This window comes from Triticum aestivum, chromosome 1B (genome assembly GCF_018294505.1).
Source record: "Triticum aestivum cultivar Chinese Spring chromosome 1B, IWGSC CS RefSeq v2.1, whole genome shotgun sequence".
Taxonomy (NCBI): Eukaryota; Viridiplantae; Streptophyta; class Magnoliopsida; order Poales; family Poaceae; genus Triticum; species Triticum aestivum.
The window spans coordinates 586,825,243-586,850,476 of NC_057795.1; the positions used below are offsets into that span (position 1 = coordinate 586,825,243).

A 25,234-nucleotide genomic window follows, 5' to 3' on the forward strand; every position below is an offset into this window, starting at 1 on the left:
TAAAATAAAATGGATGACAAATCATACTATATATTCAATCTCTCAGCCTAATTGTCCTCTAAACTAAAATGACAGTACAAAATAACGCCAACTCACGAGTTTGACACAACAATAGTCAAGTTGAAGAGCAATATTTAGATAACTAAAAACAACATGTGTTGTCATGATGATTGCAATGTATGATTCAACAACTATTTCCATCACAAAAGGACGGTCTTCATGACCCTTCTGGTTTGTACTAGGACTGTTGAGTTGCTTGTCGACGTGCTTGAGCCCTTAATAGAAAACCAATGACGTTATCCTCTCATGTTGCTTCTTTTGCCATGCTTCATTCTTCTCTTGCTCGCTCTTCTTCACAGCTTCCAATTCTTCGTGTTGCTTCCTCTGCGTCTCTTCACATGCTCTCGCTTGGTGGCATTATTTTAGTAACTGAAGATGGAAAAGATAATAGAACTGAATGAGTTGCAAAAAGACCATCAGCCTACACTAGATAAATGGATTCTGCATAAACTTGTTTGGAAATGGGCCTTAAAAGATGCAGCCATTTTATATGTGCAAATGTATTATTCTGTAGCTTACATCTGAATATAATAAAGTAGATAAGTTAGGATGCAAACACAGGATGCACTAATATTATATATAAGTAATAGTTAAAGTGAAATTAATGAAAAGCATTTACCCTTTCTTGCACTATGAGTAAGCATATGGGAGTACTTGTAACATAACTGATTACATTGACTTACCTGTTAAAAGTTGGCTTCGCATTGGTGCTAGACAAAAAGAACTAGATTGCGTAAAATAGACGTAAACAGGCAACACTGCCAACAAGCAGTTCCTGTCAAATTATATAAATAGAAAATGAAGATTTCATTCATTGTGATCTAACATGTGAAGCAATCAACATGCATGATGCAGCTGGGGCACAGTCAGGAAGAAGCAGACAACAAACCATGAAAAACAAGAACAGAATGTTCAGAATAAAAACATCAAAAAATATGATTACTATAGCTGCTGGCATAGTTTAGAAAACCAGAAAATTTACTATACTCATCCAAAATTAGGAGCAGATTGATTTACCCAGTTTAGTATGTCATAATATAGTCAAAAATTGAAGTTTACCATGTATCTACTTGTATCAAGTTCTGGGCATACTAAAAATGCTTGTGGGCTTCAGATGCTTAACATCATGGGTAGCTAATCAATTACGAGAGGCATGGAAAAGATTAAGTTAATTCTATTTTATCTAGTAGTGGAGAGAAAAGTACACTGGTGCAGGGCTATACATCTCTGTAGCGAGTCAAAATTAGGTGCAGGCTCAGTCTTTATTCAGTTTTAACAACACTACTGAAGTACTATTTATGGGACAGCAGAACCATAAGTTTCAGGTTTTAGCATACATATAGTAGTTGCATCCAGAAGCTAGTTTATTCGTACATGTAGATACAAGGATGTGCTGCTTCCTGCTTGTACTTGCATACTTTAGTTCATGTGTTTATGTTCATCTGATTATGACACCATTCAGCGAACAAGAGGATCTAGTTTTTGTCATTACAGCATTGTTCAAAAATCAGATGGTCAACATATAGTTTCCTTTTGTATGCGAGAGTAGCCATACGAGCACATGGTTGCAAAAGAAATCTCTCAGCTAAGGCCATGCATCTGATAGCTAACTAAACATTTGCACAACGGCTAACTGTACTGCAGTAGCATATATTCAGGTTCAGGCCTTTTTACAATAGCTGGCTATAACAAATGTAATAGTGCAGTTTTACACACATCTATCAATAGGATATCAAAAGTTAATTGGCAAGAGGTTCAGGCTTTTTACCATAGCAAGTTGTGGCAAATCCTAAATTACATAGAAGAGCAGGATGACGAGTAGTATGCATGAACCCGAATCACTGAACATCAAGCAGTGGCGACATGAGGAGGGCAGGATGAGTAAATCACCGAGAGACATCGCCCATTGCAGGGGAGAAGAGAGTCGGGTGCTCGAGTCGGATTGATGCTGTGGATCCAAGGTCGGCGGTGCGGCGGCCTCCTTTAATCTGAAAATTAAAGTTTCAAGTCCAAATCAGAAGTACGACTTAATTAAACTACAAAAGATGCCTTTTGGTAGATACCTGAATCTTACAAAAACACAATTTAGGACTTGTATGCCACCAATGTGTGAAGCCTGGCAGTTGCACTGTACATCCAAATAAAATACAATTGTACTAAATATAAGCCATCCTGTGTTCCATTATCTAAATCCTGGATTTGATGCTTCTCTGTACTTATGTAATATACTTCTAGAAAATTTGAGATGGCCAAGACATTGTTGTATGATGCTTTTGAGGATCTGTTGCAAAAGCAGAATGCACTGTGCTATATATATGAATGCTCTACGCATATTTTTCACAGGTGCAAAGCCAAACAGGGCCTCCAAAATAGGAGGGCCCCAAATTCTTTTTAATCAAAGTTCTAAATTCAGCATTAACTCCGCCTATGTCTTCTAGGCATAGCCGGTCCCAAGCCCGAGTAAAGGAGGAGGGTTGTGATAGGCTTGGCGAGCCAACGTAAAAACTAGCCAGTCCCATAGGTATGAAACCCATTTGAGCGAGAATAGTACTAGGATGGGTGACCTCCTAGGAAGTCCTCGTGAAAGGGTTTCATATCTAAGGGTTGTGATAGGCTTGGCGAGCCAACGTAAAAACTAGCCAGTCTTTTGGGTATGAAACCCATTTGGGCGAGAGTAGTACTAGGATGGGTGACCTCCTGGGAAGTCCTCGTGAAAGGGTTTCATATCTAGCCTACCCCAACTTGTTTGGGATAAAAGGCTTCGTAAGTAAAGTATTCTAAATTCAGCATTAGATACTAAAGTAAAGCACTAATGAAAATATTTTTTGCCAACCCAACCACTATATCTCTCTCTAATCACAATGCATCAAATCCTCTCAGCGCTTTATATCTGCCCTCTCTCTCACTTTCTATTTGTTTGTCTTTTCTGAACCTGTGTAGTCAACCGGTGTAATCTTTTGTCAAAAAACTGCAGCGACTGCAAAAAATGATTTGCTTTTTCACATGTAGGGCCTAATTTTCATTTACATGGACTCTGATTTCTCTGGTGCGGCCCTGAATAAAATCCATGAAAAATATGGTGCATCCAGAATTAAGTTAAAAAACAGATCAAATGTACAGTGTGAACTTAATATAATGAACCCTAATCATTGCAGATTACAAACTTTGGGAAATCCTAATTACCGAGATGGGCCGGGATGAGAAGTCTACACATGAACCCTATTCTTTAAACAATAGGGGCTGGCAGGATGGGGAGGGCGGAATGAGGAAATTACCTAGAGAGTCGTCGCTGGTGGCTTCAATTGGGGAGACAAGAGGGTCGGGTTCTCAGGGGGAGGGTCGGTGCGGTGGATCCCATCTCGGCCGGTGGGGCGGCCTGCTCCAATCTGCCGTCATAGGTCGCTGCAATCTGGGAGAAGAGGGGCTGCTCGCGGGGCAAGTTGTTGCGCTGGATCCAAGGCCCGAGCACGGCCTGAGCGCAGGGCGGCCTCCCCAAAAGTGCCATCGCCGGTCGCTGCAATCTAGAGAAGAAGAGAGCCAGATGAATCTAGCTATGAAGAAAATTTGGGGTGGGTTGTGGATGGATGCGGGGGGGAATTAGAGAAGGAGAGGGAATAGTGTATTTGGGTTGAGGGAATACATATTTTTGTGGGCGGATGGTTTTCAGAATTTAATTTCCACTTTAATATCATGTAACCCATTTCATTCGAAAAAATAGGAAATGATTATTTAAAAATGTAAATTTTACATAAACATTGTGATGTCATATTTTCTTAGGAATTTTTGAAGAATTGTAAATAAATATGTTGAAGGTTGTAGATGGTGGCAAGTTGGGGACGAGTGATGTTGTCCCGGTCGCTGACGAGCAAATGCCATGCCTGCGGAGGAAAGCGGATCTATGCGAGAGAGGCGGATATGCGACGTGGCAGCCGGTGCTATGCGACGGCGTTGTACCGGGTCATGCTATACAGTAGACGGATGGATCCACATGAGTTGGGTACATGGGAGTGGAGGGACATACGTGAAATTGGCAACAGCTAGCCGGAATTGATCTGTGTCCTGCCTTGCCTATCACCGTGCTGCCTCTCCTCATAGTGGCGCCACCACTTAGTAGCATTTTGAAAAACTATCTTGAGTCCCATTGCTAGACGTTACATGACAAAAAACAATCGTCCGCGTTCGTAGTATTCGGTGACTCTAGCAAGTTCATCATGCAAAATAACAAAACGTCACAGAATTTGGCAGCCAAGTGTGCTCAAGGTCCAAGGCAACATAGTGACGTTTATCGTCACCGATTTGTGGTAATCGGCGATGCCACCTACTGGAACGTCACACAATAGGCATTTCGATGACGTCGTCCACCATCGTCATGAGGATTTTCGTCACAGTATCTCAATTTTGTTGTAGTGATACTTATAGCAAGGCACACATCAGGTCGGTACACAACATTGCATACATGCATGATAGAACCCATGGAGGAGGCATAGGGAATGACTCCCATTTTCTCTCTATCTTCTACAGTGGTCGGGCATTGAGTCTGACTCAACTTCACACCTTGTAACACAGGCAAGAACTTCTTCAAAACTTTATCAAGGTATGTGCTTTGTGAAAGTCTAATTAAGCGTCTTGATCTATCTCTATAGATCTTGATGCCCAATATATAAGCAGCATCACCGAGGTCTTTCATTGAAAAATTCTTATTCAAGTATCCTTTTATGCTATCCAAAAATTCTGTATTATTTCCAATCAACAATATGTCATCCACATATAATATTAGAAATGCTACAGAGCTCCCACTCACTTTATTGTAAATACAGGCTTCTCCAAAAGTATGTATAAAACTGTTGGGGATATAACTACTGGGTATGAACCGCCCAGGAGGGGCCGGGTTATACCACTAGTGTCTTATCAATGAAGATGGCGGGTCATAGCAAGCCCATTGACGGCCCAAGACCCAGAGGCGACTTAAGGCCCAAGGGGATGAACCGCCATAGGTATGACTTGTATTATAAGGCAAGTTTAGTTAGTAACCGAGCCGGACACGTTGCGTATGAGCCGACCGGGACTCTGTAAGCCGCCGGGTATCAACCTGCGTATATAAAGGGATGACCCGGCGGCGAGTTAGGGGCAAGAAAGAAGAGATAAAGAACTAGGTCAAGCGTATTCGCTCCCTGGTGATCGAAGCCTAAGCAATACCACCCTACACTGGATTAGGCCTTTACCTCCACCGCGAGGGGCCGAACCAGTATAAATTCTCCGTGTCCCTTGTCCCATTTAACCCCTTCAAGCTAACTACGTTGTGATGGCTCCACACCTAAGTCCTTACGCTAGGGCATCTGACGTGACAATTCCACGACAGTTGGCGCCCACCATGGGGCCAGCGCATGGTGGTTTCGAATTCTTGAAGGGCAGCTTAGCAGGGCTCAAGGGGTATGTTGTGGGCCGAATGACCAAGATACATCGTGGCAAGCCTTACATCGACGACGAGGGCTGGGGCCCTGAGGCCGGATTAATCGAGTACGGGTACCGGGTCCCCTTTGGCGGAATCCACGTCTTCATTGGCAAGATTGGTGAGTCGGAAGCTAAGCCGGACATCTGCACTGACATCGTCGAGTCGGCTCGGCGCACGCGACCCGGTTAACCCCCCCTCCCCGAAGCATGTATTTGTTGGTTTTGTTCATGGAGCGGAGCTAGAAGGAGGATTAGAATATGGTGGGGAGACGGTTGTCTACTCAGGCAATGAGTTTTCTACCAGTGAGACTAACTCCATCTATCAGGTTCGGGATGGCGGGCTTGGGGGCTGTTCCGATGGTGACAGTATTCCAGACCCCCATGAGCCACCACACCGGGTCACGATCTTCATGGCCGGTACACAGCCAGGGCCGGATTCTATGACTGCAGTAGCAATGATCTCCGGGTCAGCGATGGCGACGGCTGTCGGGGCAGGAGGCCCTGTGCGCCCGCCAGCTCAAGTCTTGTCCGATCTGTTGGATGCTCTGACAACGTTGTTAACGGTGGAGGTTAACCCGACGAATCAAACTTAGCATAACGCGGAGGTTGCAAAATTGCATGATGAGATAGCACAAGCCAAGGAGGAGCTAAACATGGAGAACACCTGGATGGCAACGGAGCGAGCCGCCTTACAGAGGGAGGCAGAATGGCTTCAGGTAGAGAGCTTCCGCTTAAGCCTGAACCAGGACGCATCAAACACTGTCTTCAACAGAAGGCATGTGAGCAGGCTGCCCCCAACTTATGATGCGAGGAACCTTTTCAACACGCCTGGGGCAGGAACCAGTAACCCGCCTGGTGTGGATCGGGCCATTGAGGCACCGGCGGCTGGAGAACCGGTTCAACCATGAGTTACAGACCCCCCACATTTGAACTTGACCTGTCCTCAGCACGTTCCAACACCTCCGGGGCATTTTTCTAACCCCTTGGATAACATGATAGATGCGGCTACTCGACTGGCGGCTCTCCCAGCTCAGGATGATTCGCCAGCGGCAATGGAAATACGGCGAGCTGGAGAACTTCTTCAGACGGCTATGGCCCAACAGGCGGCTTATTTGTACAGTCGTGATCGTATCCACTCAACACCACGTCCAAGCAGGAGTTATAGTAGGAATATCAATGAACCGGCCGTGTCAAGCAACAAACGGCACCGCAATCAGCCTCATAGGCCTGACCCCTGCACACGCTGGTAATGATGCTCAGGCTTTGGTAGACCAAGGCAGAGCACGGCATGAGGCAGAGCTAGCAGCTCAACAACAATCTCCGGTTTATCCTTCAACGTCCATAGAGGCAGGAGTGACCTCTAGAACCTTGGGTGTGCCATGTTTAGTGCCGGCTCTACGCAATGAGCGATTGCCTAAGGATTTCAAGAGCCCCTGTAAGGTGCCTAATTACACGGTGGATCAGCCCCCAGAGGCTTGGATTGAGAGTTATGAGATGGCTATGGAGATGCTGGATGTCGGTGATGCTGCATGTGCTAAATATTTCACCATGATGTTGGATGGGCCGGCTCGTCCTTGGTTGAAAAGCCTGCCCGCTAACTCTATTGCATCATGGGCAAAGTTGAAGAGGCGTTTCATCCAGAATTTTAAAGACACGTGCAAGCAGCCTATGTCAATTCTGGATTTGGATTCTTGTGTCCAAGGTGAGGGAGAATCAACAACCCATTGGGTGCGCCGAATCTCAGCTATCATACAGTCGTCGGATAGTATCAATGTCGGTTCAGCAGTCCTGACGTTGGAGAAAAATTGCCGTTTCATCCCCCTTAAGCAAAAGTTGGGGTGGCTTAAATGCCACTACAACGACATGGGGGAGCTAATGGCGGCTCTCGTCAAATATGTCGACTCTGATAGTACCAAGGACCCCGAGTCTGATGATGAGAAGCCGGGTAAGGGAAAGAAGGGCGGCAATATGAAAGGGCAGCATCATAACCTGGCAGGTCGAGGTGGCAATGGTAAGCGCAAGGCTGATGGAAATTTAGACTTTTTGGCTAACACCAATACGCAGAATAATAATCAGCGTCACAAGGGAAAACCGGCCCCGTTTGGAGGACCAAGATTTTGAAGGAAATATGCCCTAGAGGCAATAATAAAGTTATTATTTATTTCCTTATTTCATGATAAATGTTTATTATTCATGCTAGAATTGTATTAACCGGAAACTTGATACATGTGTGAATACATAGACAAACATAGTGTCACTAGTATGCCTCTACTTGACTAGCTTGTTGAATCAAAGATGGTTAAGTTTCCTAGCCATAGACATGAGTTGTCATTTGATTAACGGGATCACATCATTAGGAGACTGATGTGATTGACTTGACCCATTCTGTTAGCTTAGCACTTGATCATTTAGTATGTTGCTATTGCTTTCTTCATGACTTATACATGTTCCTGTTGGGGAACATTGCAGAAAATTAAAAAATTTCCTACGGTTTCACCAAGATCCATCTATGAGTTCATATAAGCAACGAGTCATGGGAGAGAGATTGCATCTACATAGCACTTTGTAGATCGCGTGCGGAAGCGTTCGAGAGAACGGTGATGATGGAGTCGTACTCGCCGTGATTCAAATCACCGATGACCAAGTGCCGAACGGACAGCACCTCCGCGTTCAACACATGTACGGAGCGGATGACGTCTCCTCCTTCTTGATCCAGCAAGGGGGAAGGAGAGGTTGATGATGACCCAGCAGCACAACGACGTGGTGGTGGATGCAGCAGAACTCCGGCAGGGCTTCGCCAAGCTGCTGCGGGAGGAGGACGCGGTGTAGCAGGGGAGGGAGGCACCAAGACACAAGGGTGCGGCTACCCTCCCCCTGCCCTCCTTTATATAGCCCCCCAAGGGGGGGCGCCGGCCCTGGGAGATGCAATCTCCCAAGGGGGCGGCGGCTAGGGGGTGGAGTGCCCCCCAAGGCAAGTGGTGCGCCCCCCCACCTAGGGTTTCCAACCCTAGGCGCAGGGGGGGCCCAAGGGGGGGCGCACCAGCCCACTAGGGGCTGGTTCCCCTCCCACTTCAGCCCACGGGGCCCTCCGGGATAGGTGGCCCCACCCGGTGGACCCCCGGGACCCTTCTGGTGGTCCCGGTACAATACCGGGTGACCCCGAAACTTTCCCGATGGCCGAAACATCACTTCCTATATAGTTTTCTTTACCTCCGGACCATTCCGGAACTCCTCGTGATGTCCGGGATCTCATCCGGGACTCCGAACAACATTCGGTTTGCTGCATACTCATATTCATACAACCCTAGTGTCGGGGAAGCTGATCCACGAACACCTATGGGACCGACGGACCGAGCCCCTTTCGGTTCGGCGGGGGGCGGAGATCGCACGAAGAGCGGATCGAGGCGAAGCACACGAGTAGTTTACCCAGCTTCGGAGCTCTCTGGAGAGATAACACTCCTACTGCTGCATGTCTGAGTGTATTGAGTTCTTGCTCGGGAGCGCTGAGTGCTATAGTACACACTAGCTGCTAACGAGACCGAGCGTGAGTGTTTTTCTGCCTTCCAACCCCCCTCTACGTTGCGCATGGGCCTCCTTTTATATGCTAAAGGGGTCTCCGACAGGTGGCAACGTAGACAAGGGTAAAAATGGAAAAGGAATTGCGGTTGGTACAACTACCTGTACAGTGTATCATACCTAACCCTGACGGCAGGGGACAAAGGCATTAAATGCCCGTCTACGTCGCCCAAATAGTGCAAAAAGGGACCGTCAGGGACACCACCGCTCGCCACGATGGCAATCTTGTCAGCGTCGCTTGCCACCGCGCACCGCTGGCTGCACAGCCTCTTGCCACGCGCGCCTGGAAAGGCCCCAGGGCGACACGTTGGTGGATGTGCTGGAGCGCGGGTACAGAGTGGTAGCTTGCCGCGGCAAGCGCCTTGCCGCGGTCGTTGTCTTGTCGCGCCCGGAAGCTTGTCGCTCACCGGGCCTCGCCGGGACGCGTGGCGCGTCGCGGCAAGTTCCTTGAGATGCCTTGGTTGGCCTTCCCGGCAAGCTCCTCTTGCCGGGGCCTTGTCTCCTTGGCTTGAATACTTTGTTCTTGAATGGCTCCAAAGGAACCATGGAGGACCTTGGCGGTCACCCGGCAAGCCTTGCCGCGGGGTGCTGCAACTGCCCGTGCACAAGTTCGAGATACTAGGGTACCCCTACTCTAGTACACCGACAGGAGCCCCCGGGCCTGGGCCACACACGGTGCCGAGCGCTGTTGGGCCAGGCCCAAAACAGGGCACGGGCACGCGCGGCCTGGGTTACGCCGTATTTCACTCTGTATCCACCGCGCCCTCCTTGAACGGCACGCGTCGAATGCGACGTCGTGGGAGAGATCGTGGGTGGTTTCTTTATTCGGAAAGACGGAATGTCTGCCCCTCCCTCTTTATAAGCAGGGGAAACAGGGGCAGTTCGCCCATCTCGCCGGTCGCTATTCCAATCTCAAAAACCTCCGCCGCTCCCCCCTTCTTCCCAAAGCTGAAAGAGAGCAGCGCTCCGCCCCCCATCGCCACCGGCACCACCAACACCGTCGATCTCTCTCACCACCTCCGCCATGGCTCCGAAAGCTGGGAAGGTTGTGAAGTCGGCCGAGGCGCAGCGGCTCGCGGCGCTGCGAAAGGAGCGGGCAATCTTCCCCCCTCAGCTCGCCGCGAAGGAGCTGAGGGAGTATTACTACCTTTTCTGGTCGACGGAGACGCGAGCGCATCCGCGCACGAAGGTACTCTCAGCTGCCGCTTCGGAACTGGCTCCGAATGGATATCCCTTCTTCGCGTTGTTCTTCTACTGCGGGCTCTGCCCGCCTTTCTCTGAGTTTTTCTGTGATATTATGAACACCTACGGGTTCTGCCTCCTTGACTTCACCCCCAACGCTGTTCTGACCATGGCAGTTTTCGCACATCTCTGCGAAAACTTTGTCGGAGTCTATCCAAATGTAGCTCTTTTTCGCCACTTCTTTATGCCCCGAGTTGAGAGAGGGGAGCCTTTATCCGGCGGAATCGCCTGGATCTCGAGGACTGGCAAGAAGGAAGCTTATCTGGAGGGAGAGCTCCGTAGCAAGTGGGAGGAATGGAGAGCAGACTGGTGCTGGATTGTCGAGGAGAACCCGCAGCCATTTACCGCCCAGCGCCAAGCCCCAATAGCGCGCGACAACAATTGGAGCAACGTGGCCCTGGAAGACGATAGGCTGAAGATTGCCGTCACCCGGATCCTACGCCTCAGGCTTGTCGGGCTCACCGTAGGCACCGTCGGCGCAGATTTTCTTTGCCGCCGCATCGCCCCCCTCCAGGAGAGGAGGAGACCCGCCTGGGAGTTCCAGAATGCGGCGGATATCATGAGGCTACGCCCAGGCCTCAACTTCAACTTCACTGTCCTGGAACTGGACGCGATGCTCCTGGAACTGTTCAAGCGCGATCCTCAACATCCCGAAGCGTTCATGTTGCCGAGGGGTGTCGTTCTGCTGTGCAACAACTCCTCGCTCAACCGCATCCGTGCAATGATGCCGCTGTGCGATTCGCATGGAATTGTCCCAACTTGGCAGAGCCTGCAGACGACGTCGTGCAGGAGTTCTTTTACGGCTTGGTAGAAGTGCCGGTCCGCTCCGATGAACAGAAGAGCCTTACTCGCGACACCACCGATGCGGAGATGCAGCGCATCGCCACTAGGCTGGAAGAGGCGGCGGCAGCAGCTGCCGCGAGCGAGTTTGGATTCACCGTGGAGGAGGCAGAGGCAGCAGAGGCGGCAAGCCTTGCCGAGCGAGAGGAGCTTGCCGGCGAGGGAGAGCTTGTCGGGCCTGAACCTGAGTCGAGCGAGCCCGCTGAGGGCGCGAGCGACTCGTTGAAGATCGACTCCTCCTCTTTCTCACCTTCAGACAGCTCGCCGCAAGCGGAGCCCCCAGCTCCACCAAGAAGGCGTCTCCGCAAGGCCGGGGACGTAGCGGGGCGACAGACGGGTCAACAGCTGCCGCACCGCGCGATGCGCTCCATCGTGGCAAGCACTGTTGCCGCGGGAGCACCTCACGCCGCTGCGGCAACTGGAGCGGGGCCCTCCCGGACCACCGCTTCTGCTCCCGCCAAGCGGCTAAGGGAACCTACTCCTCCGCCTTGTCGCGCCGAAGGTGGGCCGGACTTCGACCTCTCCGCGCTCAGCTCCGACGAGGAAGAGGAAGAGTAAGATTCTTTGCTGTACTTGTAGTTCTTCAATTCTTGCTGTTTTGTCTTGTATCTGATTTGCTTTACTCCGAACCCATTCCTTTTCAGGACTCTGGCCCAGAGAGCGGCGAAGAGAGCCAAGGTCCCGGTGATTGTCATCGAGGACGAACCCACCGCGACAGCAGGGGGTGTGTCCGAGACCACCTTGCCGGACCCGACAACTATTCCCCAAAGCAGCCCCCAGCACAGCCCCCAGCGTAAGTATATGGTTTACTTCCTGCTGTTAGGCGCGCAAGGGTGCTCTTTCTTTGCTGACATCTGACTATTTGTTTGCGTAGGAGCAGAGCAGTCTCACTAGGAGTGCCCGGAAGCCGCTCCCGACATGCCATCTGCTTCGACTACACCGCCATGGGAGGATTCCCCGGCAAGGGAGCGTTCTTCGGCAAGGGAGAATTTTCCGGTAAGGGAGAAGTCTCCGGCAAGGGACAGTTCTCCGGCAAGGGACAGCACCAGCGACCCCTCGGTGGCGGAAACCACGGCTGTAGATCCTAGTACAGGTAATCCTCTTGTTTGAAAACTTCCCTTGGGTTCTTCTTCTTCTGATTTTCTTTTTGAGTATTTGCTTGACTCTTCTCCCTTTTCCGGTCGTCAGGTCCATCTGTCACGGAGCCGATGGAAACCAAGGTCACCGGTGATGAGAACGCGCGCGGCAATACTAACGACGCCGCTGCCACCGAAGAAGAGGCCGGCGCCGATGATCCCGCCGGCGAAGAGGCCGCCAAAGCTGCCGCCGCAGAAGCTGGCGAGGGGTCCGGCGATCGCACTGACGGCCCCGAGGCCGCAGGAGCGTCAGGCGCTACACCAACCGCCGATCCTTCCGCCGCTGCTGCAGCGTCAGGCTCCGAAGAGCCCTAGCCCGGCGCCTATTTGAAGGCCGGCGATGGCGTCTTCATCAAGCTCCCCTGGGCGTCGAGCTCCAGGGCGCCGATCGAAGGAGAAATCTTTGATGAAGAGTTGCTCGCCTCCGTTGGGCTGACGCTGGTCGACGCGCCGAGCAGCAGCAGCGGCGAGCCTGAGGAGGAGCAGCTGCTGCGGAAGCTGTTGTCGCTCTACCGCGCCCGACAGGCCAAGCTGGTATCCCGAGAAGCGCTTGTTGCGAAGGCGGGAGTGGACATCGAGAAGCGCGCGGAGGAGCTCCGGGGCCTCAACCAGGAAGCTCTTTGGTCCCTGGCAAAGGAGCGGGAGCAATTCGCCGAGGAGCGGAAAGCCTTCCTCCTCGAGAAGGCTGAAGTTGAAGAGCAACAGCAGCTTGCTGCCGAGAAGCTGTCTGCGCGGGAAGGCGAGTTGGCGCAATGGAAGGTTAACCTTGACAGCCATGAGGAGGAGCTTGCCGCGTGCGAGCAAACATTCGGCGAGGCTCTCAAGGAAGCAGAGGATGCTGCCGCAGTTGCCGAGGCCACCAAGAAGGAGCTGGAGACGAAGGTGGCACAGCTGGAGGCCGATCTCAAGCTGAGCGGCGAGGAGCTTGCTGCGCTCAAGCGTGAGCGCGAGAAGGACGCCTACACCCATGGCGAGCTGCAGGGTCGTCTCGCCGAGAGGAGCAAGGAGCTTAGCGCCGCCAAGGACTCCAACGCAGATCTTGAGTTGAAGCTGACTACTTTGACCAAGACCCTGGACGGCGCCAGGGAGCAGGAGGTGGCCTTGAAGGAGAAGATCAAGGCCGACGAGGCGCTGCTGGCCAGTGCTGCTGCCGCCCAGAACACTTTTAGGGAGAACGTGGAGCACTGGACCGAGGGTCTCATGGATGTTGCCGCAGCCATCGATGGGGAGCTGGCGCAGCTGGGGATGGAGGATCTCGGGTATTCCTCCGATGAGCACCTCCAACCCAGCGCCAAGCTCAACTTGTTCTTCAAAGGCGTGGCGACGGCCCTCCAGCGACTCCGGGAGAAGATCCCAAAGCAGCTGGCCGATGAGTCGCGCAAAATCTGCGCGGGAGCTCTTCAAAAGGTGCTGGTGAAGGTGGCCTTCCGCAACCCAGGCCTCAACCTCACCAACGTCCTCAGGACCTTGCCGCCGGATGCTGATCTGGAAGCGCTCAAGACCCTTGTCGCACCCATTGTGGACAAGGTGAGCGGGATCAAGAGGGTTGAGGGCGATCGCGTAGATTAGGCCGCCCGTTTTCTCTTTTTCTTGTCGCTGCTGGTCATGTTATGAGAACAATCTGTTAGAGCTGCGACAAGCTATCTTATAATATGACTCTATTTTGGGTAGCGATTGCTATGTTATTTCCTTTACTTGATTCCTTCCTTTATATGTTTTTGCCCTACGCTTTTAGGGAACTTGTCGGCGCAGGCACCTTAGCCGCGAGCACTGAGTGCGGGACGTCAGCAGCCTGCTGGCGGTGCCGCTACCGACAAGAAACCTTGTCGCAACTAGTCGCAGCTCACTTAAGTTGTTGAGCGGACTCGAAACAAAGTAAGGGCGCAACTAGCTACGAGTTGGTTCCTCCGCGCACAGGTTTTCCATACAAAGCACGGTCGTTCGAGGAAGATAACTTAAAAATTTTAAAACTGATTGCTCAAACTTTAGCAACTTAGCTTTTCTGTCGTTTGCTTCCCGGTAAGGCGAAACTTCCTCGAACGACGCTTGGTCCACACCATTATCTTCTCCTTTCCCCCCGTCAAGCTTGTGGGCGAGGGAACTTTCCCTTCTTTGAGAAAGAGAAAGAAGAGAAAATAAAGATATGGGGCCTTACGGCTCGTTATTGCTTACCGGGGGTAGGCGCTGCACAAAGTGTCAGATAACGCATGCAAAGAAAAGTAGAAAGCATGAAATTGACAAGATGTGCGGAGCACATGAGCTTTACTTATGCACGGGGTCTGCGCCCGGCTTCGTACAAAGGATTACATGCAACATCGGCAAGACTTGTACAAAAGGTGGTTGCCGGAACAGGTTCCGGCAACCGCGCCTTACGGGTAAAACTTACGAAGATGCTCAATGTTCCAGGAGTTTCTCACCAGAATGCCATCTTCGGTCTCAAGGCGGACAGCGCCAGGCCTAGTGACTCGTTTCACCCGGTAAGGGCCTTCCCACTTCGGCATCAACTTGTTGGAATTCTTGGCGGACTGAACACGCCGAATAACAAGGTCGCCTTCCTCGAGACTTCTGGCATTAACTTTGCGGCTATGGTAGCGGCGCAAAGCTTGCTGGTATCGAGCAGCTCGTACAGCGGCCTGAAGACGGTCCTCCTCAAGGAGCAGCGCGTCATCTTGTCGCAACTGCTCTTGCTCAAACTCGTCATAAGCGAGCACTCGAGGTGACCCGTATACGAGTTCCGTGGGGAGAACTGCCTCTGCTCCATAGACTAGAGCGAAAGGTGTCTGGCCGGTGGCTCGATTTGGCGTCGTCCTGACCGACCAAAGAACCACCGGCAGCTCCTCAATCCAGTTCTTTCCGCACTTGCGCAGCCTGTCGAAAGTCCTGGTCTTGAGCCCGCGCAACACTTTAGCATTCGCCCTCTTTGCTTGACCGTTACTTCTCGGATGAGCAACAGAAGCGAAGCAGACCTTGGCGCCAAGATCTTGGACGTACTGCATGAAGGTGCGACTCGTGAATTGCGTGCCGTTGTCGGTGATGATCCTGTTAGGGATCCCGAAGCGGCAAACAATCGACCTGAAGAACTTGACTGCTGACTGTGCTGTCACCTTCCTCACTGCTTCTACTTCTGGCCACTTTGTGAACTTGTTGATTGCAACGTACAAGTACTCAAAGCCCCCGACAGCTCGGGGAAAGGGGCCGAGGATGTCGAGCCCCCAGACCGAAAATGGCCAGGATAAAGGGATCGTCTGGAGAGCTTGAGCTGGCTGGCGTATCTGCTTGGAATGGAACTGGCACGCTTCACACTTGGTTACTTGTGCAGTTGCATCCTGGAGGGCTGTCGGCCAAAAGAAACCTTGCCGGAACGCTTTGCCGGCAAGTGCTCTTGCGCCAATGTGGTGACCACATATGCCTCCATGTATCTCTGCCAACAACTTTTGTCCGTCTTCCCGGTGAATACACTTCAATTTCACGCCGTTGAGTCTTCTTCTGTACAGTGTGTTGTCGACAAACTGGTACATACTTGACTGCCGGGCTACTCTTTCCGCTTCTTCTTGCTCTTCGGGAAGTTCTCCTGTCTGAAGGAAACGGACAATCTGCTGTGCCCATGCTGGAGCTTGCGGCTCGACAACAAGGACTAAAGGCACATCTGCTGCTGCGGGAGCATCCGCTTCTACGGCGAGAACCTGCGGCTCAGCTGGAGCTTGACGTTCCCTGTCAAGCTTGCCGGAGCAAAACTTGTCGGGAGCGTCTGCTTCAACGGAACAAACCCTAGGGCTTGCCGGAGCAGACTGCTCCTCAGCACCCTTGGTGTTGATCTTGAGGACCTTCTTGGCGGCGGCTTCGGGGAGCTCTGCCGGAAAATAGTCACCAGAAATCAACTTCCTCTTCTTGCTCTGTCTAGTTGATGGCTTTACAGATGGTTGAGTCAGTTTGAGCACAAAGATCCCTGGTTCCATAGGTAACTTAAGTGCGGCGCACTTCGATAGGCCATCGACAATGTCATTCTGAGCTCTTGGAACATGTTCCATCTGTAGGCCGTCAAAGTGCTCTTCTAGCTTTCTCACTTCATCAACGTAAGCTTCCATCAACAGACTCTGATAATTCTTGTTCACTTGGCGGACGACAAGCTGTGAGTCACCCCTGACAATGAGCTTCTTGATCCCAAGGTCTGCTGCGATCCTGAGACCGGCAAGCAAACCTTCATACTCTGCGGTATTGTTTGTTGCTTGTTCCTTGGGAAAGTGCATCTGGACTACGTACTTGAGGTGCTCTCCGGTGGGTGCAACAAGTAGCACGCCCGCACCGGTGCCTTGCAGCGAAAAGGCACCATCAAAGTACATCAGCCACTCTTTGCTTGCTTCCTTGACGGGATGCTCATTTCTGGAATTTCTTCATCTTGTGTTGGCGTCCATTCTGCTATGAACTCCGCCAATGCTCTGCTTTGGATAGTCGAAGTGCTCTCAAACTTGAGGCCAAAGCTTGACAGTTCCAGTGCCCACTCGACAATCCTACCTGTTGCTTCTGGATTTTGCAGTATCCTCTTCAGCGGAAAACGAGTGACGACTGTGATCTCATGTGCTTGGAAGTAATGGCGCAGCTTTCTCGAGGCCATGAGAAGGCCGAAAAGCAATTTCTGCACACCAGAGTACCTTGACCTAGCCCCCTGCAGAAGGGAACTGACAAAGTAAACTGGGCGCTGCACCATTCTTTTCTGCATCTTCTCACGCGCCTGCGCAGATCCATCTTTGTCGGGACTAGAGCTTGCCGATGAAGTCCCCTGCTTGTTGCTGGATGCATCTGCCATGGTTGCTGGCTCATCGTCCGCCTCCCTCTCCGCTACTAACGCAGCACTAACCACTTGATTGGTTCCCGCTATATATAGCATCAACTTCTCTTGTGGCTTAGGTGCGACAAGTGTTGGAGTGGAGGACATGTATCTCTTTAAGTCCTGCAGTGCAGCCTCCACTTCCGGAGTCCATTTCATTGGACCTGCCTTTTTCAATATTTTAAAAAATGGCAGGGCACGCTCAGCAGCCCTAGAGATAAACCTGCTGAGAGCAGCTATGCAACCGGCAAGTCTTCGTACATCCTTGACGCGCTTTGGTGCTTCAATCTGCTCAATGGCTTTGATCTTGTCAGGATTGGCCTCAATTCCCCGCTGAGACACGAAGAACCCGAGAAGCTTGCCGGAGGGGACTCCAAACACACACTTCTCGGGGTTAAGCTTGAGGTTGATCTTGCGCAGATTTGCAAAGGTTTCATCTAAATCTTGAATCAGAGTCGCCTTGTCCTTGCTCTTGACCACTATGTCATCCATGTAGGCTTCCACATTTCTGTGCATTTGCGGCTCAAAAGCGTCATGGACTACCCTTGCAAATGTTGAACCAGCATTCTTTAAACCGAAAGGCATCCGTACGAAACAGTATGTGCCACATGGGGTGATGAATGCGGTCTTCTCCTCATCCTCTTCTGCCATGAAGATCTGATGGTATCCTGAGTATGCATCAAGAAATGAAAGCAAGTCACATCCGGCCGTGGAGTCAACAATCTGGTCGATGCGCGGCAAGGGAAATGGGTCTTTGGGACAAGCTTTATTGACATCAGTAAAGTCGATACAAAGCCTTCATTTCCTGTTTGCCTTGCGCACGACTACAGGGTTGGCCAACCACGTAGGATGGAGCACTCCTCTGACAAGGCCTGCTGCTTCCAATTTCTTGATTTCTTCTGCGATGAATTCTTGGCGCTCCACTGCCTGCTTCCTAACTTTCTGCTTGACGGGCCGCGCATGAGGACAGACGGCAAGATGGTGCTCGATTACTTTCCTGGGAACATCGAGGATGTCAGACGGTTGCCACGCAAATACATCGACGTTCGCCCGCAGGAAAGCAACGAGCGCGTTTTCCTATTTAGGGTCGAGAGTGGCACTGATGGTGAAGGTACCACCAGTGCCATCCTCCTTGGCGGACACCTTCTTGGTCTCTGGTGGAGCTGCCATTGTCTTCTTACACTTGCCGGTGGAGCTCGATGGTGCGTCCTTGACGGTAGCGCAGCACTCCGAAGAGGTGCGCTTGCCGGAGTGGGCATCAGAACTCTTGCCGGACTTGGTCTTCTTCTTCGCCCCGGGAGCTTCAACGGCAAGTGACTTGCGATCTGTTGCGGCTGCTGCTTCCCGGTAGATCTTGTCGGCGCAGATAAGAGCATCCTTCTTGTCGCTAGGGACAGAGATGACACTTATTGGGCCTGGCATCTTCAGCATGTTGTATGCATAGTGAGAGGCTGCCATGAATTTGGCGAGTGCTGGACGGCCGAGTATCCCATTGTAAGGCAATGGAAAGTCAGCAACGTCAAAAGTGACCCTCTCAGTCCTGAAGTTCAACTTGCTGCCAAATGTCACCGGCAACGTGATCTTTCCCTTCGGCTTGCTCCTTCCCGGATTGATTCCTTGGAATGTGCCGGTCTCTTCGAGCTCGTCATCAGGGATCTGGAGTTTCTGGAGTACCGCGGAGGAGATCAGGTTCAAGCCGGCCCCGCCGTCAACTAGCATCTTAGTGACCTTGAGGTTGCAGATAGTTGGTGAAACCAACATCGGCAAGCACCTGACCGCAGTTATGCGATCAGGGTGGTCCTCAATATCAAAGATGATAGGCGTGCTGGACCATTTCAGAGGCTTGCGTGACTCGACGGGTGGTTCTGTTGCATTGACTTCCCGCACCCACTGCTTGAGCTGGCAGTGTGAAGTATGCAGAGAAGCACCACCGTCAACGCACAGGACCTCTGTGGCTTTCTGGAACTCCTGCTCATCGGTCTCGTCATCATCCATATCTTCATCGTCGTCGTCGTCTTCATCCTTGTCGCGGCCGCGGGGAGGTCTGTCTCCTTACCGCTGCTTGGCCTTGCCGCGGTGTCCTCCTCGGCCGGGGCGTTTCTTGCCGGCTCCTCCAGCACCTTCCTGGGCCTTCTCCTTGTCACATCGCTTGTATTCAGTCTTTTGCTGCTCGACAAGCTGCTCGACCTTCTTGCAGCTCTGGAGGTCATGGCCCTTGGTGCGGTGGATCTTGCAGTACTGCTTGTTGGCGCCGTCCTGCTTGTTGGCGACCACCACAGCCTGGTAGTTGGTGCCTGCGGCAATCTCCTCGCCGGAGCTACCAGCTTTGGCTTTCTTGGCGCCACCTCCATTGCCGGACTGCTCAACGACTAGCACATCTTTGCCTTTCTTCTTCCTGTTGTTCCGCCGCCAGTTTTTCTTTACCGGGGCAGCCCCCTCACTATCAGATCCTCCTGCTTCTGTATTCTCTCCGGGGAGTTTCCTCCCTTCCTCAGCACGTGCACACTTGTCGGCCAGGGCATATAGCTCATTGACGTCTCTGATCTTGCACATTGCCATCTCCTCCCGCATTCTGCGGTTTCGCACGTTCTGATGGAACGCGCTGATTACCGCGACAGGGTGGACATCTGGGATGTTGTGCTGTACGCGGCTGAATCTCTGAATGTACTTGCGCAGGGGCTCTCCTTCCTTCTGGGCGAGCAGATGAAGGTCGCTCTCTTGGCCATGAGGCTTGTGGCCACCTGTAAAGGCGCCGACAAACTGATGGCATAGGTCTGCCCAGGAGGATATGGAGTTGTTCGGCAAGTGCATGAGCCAGGATCTGACATTGGGCTTGAGCACCAGCGGGAAGTAGTTGGCCAGGATCTTGTCGTCCCGCCCCCCGGCAGCTTGCACCGCGATGGTGTAGATGCTGAGGAACTCTGACGGATGCGACTTGCCGTCGTACTTCTCTGGTACGTCTGGCTTGAAATTCTTCGTGCTGGGCCACTCGACTTGCCGCAGCTCACGAGTGAACGCAGGGCAACCTACCGCGTACGGCAAGTCGCCTGGTTCCCCTGGTGCATGCATGTCGACAGAGGGCCCAGCGCGCTGGTCCAATTGATGCCGCGCTTCTCTTCGGTGCTCGATGCGAGTTCGAGCGTCTTCTTGCTGTCGTTCGTGAAGAACTTGGCACTGATCGCGACGAGCTCGTGGATCTGATGATGCGGTGGAGTCGCTGTCGAGGTGGATCCGGCGAGTCGGCGATCTTGGCCTTCGGGGTGGAGAGTGCATGGTGGTTGCACCCCCACCGGTTTCGTCGCCATCGGCTCGTGCCTGGCAGTCCTGCCGCGGCAGCGATGTACTCGGCTGCCGCGGAGTGTCGCCGTTGGCGAAGCCGATGAGACTCTGAATGGTGGCCCTCCATTCATCGATCCTGTCTACCGTTGGAGGGTAATCCAGGAGCAGTTGAGCTCGCGCCAAAGCTTCTGTTGGAGTGGTGGGCGGCAGTGGTGAACGGTGCAAGGAGCGGGATATGCTCGGACTTCGAACTATGTTAGAAGGAGCAGTATCCCGTCCAGGCGACCGTGTCTCGCTCATGCCAGCATGTTGGCGTGCATGCTGGTCTTGAGCACCCCGAGATCCACCAGCTCGATCTTGGTCCAACGAACGTATGGCCCTGCGAATACCATGACGCTGTCGGTCCTGCGCCTCCTAAGATGGGCGCGGTGCATGTACGGACGCCAAGGTCTGCGCAGCCTTGTCCTTGGACCTGGCAGCACCGTGAGCTCCCTCGTCGATGCCCGTTCTTCTGCCGGTGTCTACCCCACCACCCGTTTGCTCCGGTGGTGGTGGGATCGACGTGGACGGAACAACTGCCGCCGAAGCCTTCTTCTTCGGTGGCATGTCGATGAAGAAGATGAAGATCTAGCTCGTGTGAACACCGGATCAGGTTCACACAACCTCAACGCCCCCTACCTGGCGCGCCAAAGATGTCGGGGAAGCTGATCCACGAACACCTATGGGACCGGCGGACCGAGCCCCTTTCAGTTCGGCGGGGGGTGGAGATCGCACGAAGAGCGGATCGAGGCGAAGCACGTGAGCAGTTTACCCAGCTTCGGAGCTCTCCGGAGAGATAACACTCCTACTGCTGCATGTCTGAGTGTATTGAGTTCTTGCTCGGGAGCGCTGAGTGCTACAGTACACACTAGCTGCTAACGAGACCGAGCGTGAGTATTTTTCTGCCTTCCAACCCCCCTCTACGTTGCGCATGGGCCTCCTTTTATATGCTAAAGGGGTCTCCGACAGGTGGCAACGTAGACAAGGGTAAAAATGGAAAAGGAATTGCGGTTGGTACAACTACCTGTACAGTGTATCATACCTAACCCTGACGGCAGGGGACAAAGGCATTAAATGCCCGTCTACGTCGCCCAAATAGTGCAAAAAGGGACCGTCAGGGACGCCACCACTCGCCACGATGGCAATCTTGTCAGCGTCGCTTGCCATCGCGCACCGCTGTCTACACAACCTCTTGCCACGCGTGCCTGGAAAGGCCCCAGGGCGACACGTTGGTGGATGTGCTGGAGCGCGGGTACAGAGTGGTAGCTTGCCGCGGCAAGCGCCTTGCCGCGGTCGTTGTCTTGTCGCGTCCGGAAGCTTGTCGCTCACCGGGCCTCGCCGGGACGCGTGGTGCGTCGCGGCAAGTTCCTTGAGATGCCTTGGTTGGCCTTCCCGGCAAGCTCCTCTTGCCGGGGCCTTGTCTCCTTGGCTTGAATACTTTGTTCTTGAATGGCTCCAAAGGAACCATGGAGGACCTTGGCGGTCACCCGGCAAGCCTTGCCGCGGGGTGCTGCAACTGCCCGTGCACAAGTTCGGGATACTAGGGTACACCTACTCTAGTACACCAACACCTAGCGTCACCGAACCTTAAGTGTGTAGACCCTACGGGTTCGGGAGACATGCAGACATGACCGAGACAGCTCTCCGGTCAATAACCAACAGCGGGATCTGGATACCCATGTTGGCTCCCACATACTCCTCGATGATCTCATCGGATGAACCACGATGTCGAGGGTTCAAGCAACCCCGTATACTATTCCCTTTGTCAGACGGTATGTTACTTGCCCGAGACTCGATCGTCGGTATCCCAATACCTCGTTCAGTCTCGTTACCGGCAAGTCACTTTACTCGTACCGTAATGCATGATCCCGTGACTAGACACTTGGTCACTTTGAGCTCATTATGATGATGCACTACCGAGTGGGCCCAGTGATACCTCTCCGTAACACGGAGTGACAAATCCCAGTCTCGATCCGTGTCAACCCAACAGACACTTTCAGAGATACCTGTAGTGCACCTTTATAGTCACCCAGTTACGTTGTGACGTTTGGTACACCCAAAGCACTCCTACAGTATCCGGGAGTTACACGATCTCATGGTCTAAGGAAGAGATACTTGACATTGGAAAAGCTCTAGCAAAACAAACTACACGATCTTGTGCTATGCTTAGGAATGGGTCTTGTCCATCACATCATTCTCCTAATGATGTGATCCCGTTGTCAATGACATCTAATGTCCATAGTCAGGAAACCATGAATATCTGTTGACCAACGAGCTAGTCAACTAGAGGCTTACTAGGGACGTATTGTGGTCTATATATTCACATGTGTATTACGATTTCCGGATAATACAATTATAGCATGAATAAAAGACAATTATCATGAACAAGGAAATATAATAATAATCCTTTTATTATTGCCTCTAGGGCATATTTCCAATAGTCTCCCACTTGCACTAGAGTCAATAATCTAGTTACATTGTGATGAATCGAACACCCATAGAGTTCTGGTGTTGATCATGTTTTGCTCGCGAGAGAGGTTTAGTCAACGAATCTGCGACATTCAGATCCGTATGTACTTTGCAAATCTCTATGTCTCCATCTTGAACATTTTCACGGATGGAGTTGAAACGACGCTTGATGTGCCTGGTCTTCTTGTGAAACCTGGGCTCCTTGGCAAGGGCAATAGCTCCAGTGTTGTCACAGAAGAGTTTGATCGGCCTCGACGCATTGGGTATGACTCCTAGGTCGGTGATGAACTCCTTCACCCATATTGCTTCATGCGCTGCCTCCGAGGCTGCCATGTACTCCGCTTCACATGTAGATCCCGCCACGACGCTCTGCTTGCAGCTGCACCAGCTTACTGCTCCACCATTCAACATATACACGTATCCGGTTTGTGACTTAGAGTCATCCAGATCTGTGTCGAAGCTAGCATCGACGTAACCCTCCATAAACGAGAAACATGTCCTTTTTCCTTTTCAGGTACTTTAGGATATTCTTGACCGCTGTCCAGTGTTCCTTGCCGGGATTACTTTGGTACCTTCCTACCAAACTTATGGCTAGGTTTACATCAGGTCTGGTACACAGCATGGCATACATAATAGATCCTATGGCTGAAGCATAGGGGATGACACTCATCTCTTCTTTATCTTTTGTCGTGGTCGGGCATTGAGCCGAGCTCAATCTCGCACCTTGCAGTACAGGCAAGAACCCTTTCTTGGACAGATCCATTTTGAACTTCTTCAAAATCTTATCAAGGTATGTGCTTTGTGAAAGACCTATGAGGCGTCTCGATCTATCCCTATAGATCTTGATGCCTAATATGTAAGCAACTTCTCCAAGGTCCTTCATTGAAAAACACTTATTCAAGTAGGCCTTAATGCTGTCCAAGAATTCTATATCATTTCCCATCAAAAGTATGTCATCTACATATAATATGAGAAAGCTACAGAGCTCCCACTCACTTTCTTGTAAACGCAGGCTTCTCCATAAGTCTGCATAAACCCAAACGCTTTGATCATCTCATCAAAGCGAATGTTCCAACTCCGAGATGCTTGCACCAGCCCATAAATGGATCGCTGGAGCTTGCACACTTTGTTAGCATTCTTAGGATCGACAAAACCTTCCGGCTGCATCATATATAACTCTTCCTTAAGATAGCCGTTAAGGAATGCCGTTTTGACGTCCATCTGCCATATCTCATAATTATAGTATGCGGCAATTGCTAACATGATTCGGACGGACTTAAGCTTCGCTACGGGAGAGAAAGTCTCATCGTAGTCAACCCCTTGAACTTGTCGATAACCCTTAGCAACAAGTCGAGCTTTATAGATGGTGACATTACCATCCGCGTCCGTCTTCTTCTTAAAGATCCATTTGTTTTCTATCGCTCGCCGATCATTGGGCAAGTCAGTCAAAGTCCATACTTTGTTTTCATACATGGATTCTATCTCGGATTGCATGGCTTCTAGCCATTTGTTGGAATCTGGGCCCGACATCGCTTCTTCATAGTTTGAAGGTTCACCGTTGTCTAACAACATGATTTCCAGGACAGGGTTGCCATACCACTCTAGTGTGGAATGTGTCCTTGTGGACCTACGAAGTTCAGTAGCAACTTGATCCGAAGTACCTTGATCATCATCATTAATTTCCTCTCTAGTTGGTGTAGGCACCACAGGAACATTTTCCTGAGCTGCACTACTTTCCGGTTCAAGAGGTAGTACTTCATCGAGTTCTACTTTCCTCCCACTTACTCCTTTCGAGAGAAACTCTTTTTCCAGAAAGGATCCGTTCTTGGCAACAAAGATCTTGCCTTCGGATCTAAGGTAGAAGGTATACCCAATGGTTTCTTTGGGGTATCCTATGAAGACGTATTTTTCCGACTTGGGTTCGAGCTTTTCAGGTTGAAGTTTCTTGACATAAGCATCGCATCCCCAAACTTTTAGAAACGACAGCTTAGGTTTCTTCCCAAACCATAATTCATACGGTGTCGTCTCAATGGATTTAGACGGTGCCCTATTTAAAGTGAATGTAGCTGTCTCTAGAGCGTATCCCCAAAATGATAGCGGTAAATCGGTAAGAGACATCATAGATCGCACCATATCCAATAGAGTGCAATTACGACGTTCGGGCACACTGTTACGCTGAGGTGTTCCAGGCGGCGTGAGTTGTGAAACGATTCCACATTTTCTTAAGTGTGTACCAAATTCGTGACTTCAATATTCTCCTCCACGATCCGATCATAGGAATTTTATCTTACTGTCACGTTGATTCTCTACTTCATTC

General features: G+C 51.3%; 1 long non-coding RNA gene across 2 annotated transcripts; it reads right to left on the bottom strand.

Annotated features, from left to right (window-relative positions):
* Positions 1–3,702, bottom strand: LOC123140148 (uncharacterized). Of its 2 annotated transcripts, XR_006469815.1 has the most exons (3): positions 3,336–3,702; positions 2,124–2,188; positions 1–2,048 (listed from the first exon to the last, which is right to left on the bottom strand). It is a non-coding gene; the product is annotated as an uncharacterized lncRNA (long non-coding RNA). The 2 variants fall into 2 exon arrangements; XR_006469816.1 differs by lacking the exon at positions 2,124–2,188.
* Positions 3,703–25,234: the final 21,532 nt, after the last annotated feature.